This window comes from Aotus nancymaae, unplaced genomic scaffold, assembly GCF_030222135.1.
Source record: "Aotus nancymaae isolate 86718 unplaced genomic scaffold, 86718_ANA_hifiasm-v0.15.2.pri h1tg000006l, whole genome shotgun sequence".
NCBI classification, from domain to species: domain Eukaryota; kingdom Metazoa; phylum Chordata; class Mammalia; order Primates; family Aotidae; genus Aotus; species Aotus nancymaae.
The window spans coordinates 91,663,303-91,666,577 of record NW_026988417.1 but is presented as its reverse complement, the minus strand read 5'-3'; positions in this window follow the sequence as shown (position 1 = coordinate 91,666,577).

The following is a 3,275-nucleotide window of genomic DNA, read 5'->3' as shown; positions in this document are numbered from 1 at the left end:
GATCTGCCTGCCTCATCCTCCCAAACTGCTGGGATTACAGGCCTGAGACACCGTACCTGGCCACAGAATTCTGGAAATTTTTACTAGACCATTGATTTTAAAGTTATCAGAAACGTATATCAAGAGCATTTGATAGAGTCTTTCCATGAATCTTATTGCAGATGCTTTTATTTTTTATTTATTTTATTTTAAATAGAGACAGGGTCTTGACATGTTGCTCAGGCTGATCTTGAACCTGTGGCTACAAGTGATTCTCCTGTCTCAGCCTCCCAAACAAAGTACTGGCATTACAGGTATAAGCCACCAGGCCAGCATGAATGTAGATGCTTTTAGAGAAAAATCAAAATTGTGGATGACAGAGACTTTGAACAACCATGGTGAAAAATCTGATGGAAAGTTTAGCAAATGACAAGGAAATTCAATTATTTTTATTTCATATATCATTTTAAAATAACAACCAGAATCATGACTGACAGCATCACATCAGGATCATTAGACTTTCAGAAATTTTATATAATCTTCAGAACAGTCACAAGTTAATATATAGAATATCAATATCATATTCATATAAATATAACTTTAACAAAGATTTAGCATCATTTATTTGACAATGCCTCCCATATAATTTAATACATCAAACAAGCCTAATTATTAACATCTCTACCAGATGAGAAATACATTCTTGGAGATTCTCCAGAGGCCCAAGTGGAAAATCTCAAAGTTAGTTGTAGGTCAAAAAAACTTAATTTAGAACTTTGGTACTGAGGAAGCCTGTCAAAGATGTCAATAGTTTAAAACATCTGATCAAAATGGGATCACATGTCATTGTGAAATAATTGTCATTCACTTAACCAGAATGATAATTAAAATATTTCAAAAGCAAATACAGGATATTACATAGATGCAAAATAAAACAAAAACAAAACAAGAAAAGAACCTTTAACTCTTTTAAAGCTCAGTTTTCCTACATAATCAAAAACCTAATGAAAACAGTATTACACATGGGAAATTATCTCGATAAAACACCAAATTTTGTTTCCTAGGCCAATTACCAAAGGATAAAGAAAAACCTCCAGCATTTTGATTGCTCTTCTTTATGGGAAGCACATTCAGATAACCTGGAAGTCAGATTTGATATAAAGGTACTTGAATTCAATCAGACACTGGAAGAGTGTATGTCTAAGGTTATGAGTGTACACTGTATCATAGAAGTAAACAAGAAAACCAGTCCCTTGAGCAGGGAGAATACATGGCTCTTAGAAAAAGCAAAAATATGTGAAATTGCCTGATTACATTGAATAATCCAGATACATTAAGAAAAGCCAAGAGTACAGAATCCAGTTATATTGCAGGAAAGCATTGCTCTCCCAGGCCTTCAAGACAAACATATTCAGTGTCAGGTCACAACAGCAGAGTGAGTACTGGAGAAAAAAGTTAAAGGAGCTGACAAAAAAGTTGAAGAAAAGAGTCATCACCCCAGCCAAACAAAAAGAGTACCTTCTCGAGGAGAAGAGGAGAAACTGAAGGTAATGATCCCTGACCTGCAAATCACATGTGGTGAGATACAGCAGAATTTGAACTTCTGAGATATGAATCTGAAAAGCTTCCAAAGAAAAACTCTATTTTGAGGATTGAAATTGCTATTCTAAATGAAGAAGATAACATTTTTAACCTGGAATTATGGAAATTAAATGGAGACTATAAAACAGAAGAAAGCTTAGTTCAGAAGATGGTTAAAAACTTAAAGAAACAGATTTCAGAATTAGAAATCAAAACCTCTTACAAATTTTGTGAAGAACAGATCAATATTCCAAAAAAAGTTGCTCTACATAAGGGACTAAAATTTTAGTTTTGTATCAATAACATATTTATATATATGTATACATATGTAGCCATATATAATTGTATATGTAATTAAATCTAAATCTTTAGAAATATTAATAAATAATTCTCTTCTAATTTTAGCCAACTTCATCGCTTCTCGGCCTTTTGGCTGAAACCAAGTGTAATTTTAGCCAACTCGATCACACGCAAAATTTCTTTCATAAGTATCATCTTTCACAAACCTTTTACAGCTGGCTCAGACCTTCTGTGAACTGCTTAGACCTTTGGTTTTGTCCTATTTATAGTTGCTCTTTCTTTAACAACCAGTCATTTTACTTTAGGACAAAATTTACTTCTTTTTTTCTTTTGATTTTGACCACTTGAGATTCTCTCTCATACCAAAAAAAATCAAAAAAACAAAAAACCTTCTCTTTTTAACCTCCCTTTCCAAAAATACATCTTCATACCTATAACTTTCTACTTTCTTTGCAAGCCTCTCTTCTACCTACTGGCTCCTTTCTGTCTTGCTGCTATCTTCTTTCTAAATTTACTTTTTAAAATAACCTTAAATAACCTCTGAATTTAGACAAAACTATTCTTTTCTTTAAAAAAATTCTTATCTTTAAAATTTTTTCATCAAAAACACGACTTAATTTCTTCTACATCTTGCATGCAGAATTCACATATGTTAATTAGAATTTTTAACTCTCAGTAACCCTAATTTATTTTTATTTATTTACTTTTATTTATTTATTTATTTATTTTTTATTAAGACGGGGTTTCACCATGTTGGTCAGGCTGGTCTTGAACTCCCGACCTCAGGTGATCCACCTGCCTTGGCCTCCAAAGTGCTTGGATTACAGGCGTGAGCCACCATGCCCAGCCAGTAACCCTAATTTCTAGTGAAAGCCCAGGAAGCAACCAAACTCTAAACTATCTGATATACATCAACATCCTATGAATATGTATTTCATAATCTGTAGAAACATATGCTTTCTCATAGAACAATTTTCCAATGTGAAACAGAACATATTTACTAATAGGCCCAAATATCTTTTCTCTTTCTTTAAAACTTAAGCCAAAAGTAGGCCAGGTGTGGTGTTTCATGTCTGTAATCCTAGTACTTGGGGAGGCTGAAGGGGGAGGATCCCTTGAGCCCAGGAGTTCAAGACAAGCCTGGGCAACATACAAAGACACCATCTCTACAAAAAAAAAAAACTCAAAAAATTAGCCAGGCGTGTGGGTTCACACCTGTAGTCCCAGCTACTGGGGAGGCTAAGCTGGGATGATCTGCTTGAGCCTGGGAGGTAGAGGTTGCAGTGAGCTGTGATCATGCCACTGCACTCCAGCCTGGTTGAGAGAGTGAGACCCTGTCTCCCTCCCGCCAAAAAAGCCAAAAATAAATTTATTTGAATTTATGTTCAATAATTAATGTTTTTATATTTTATTGT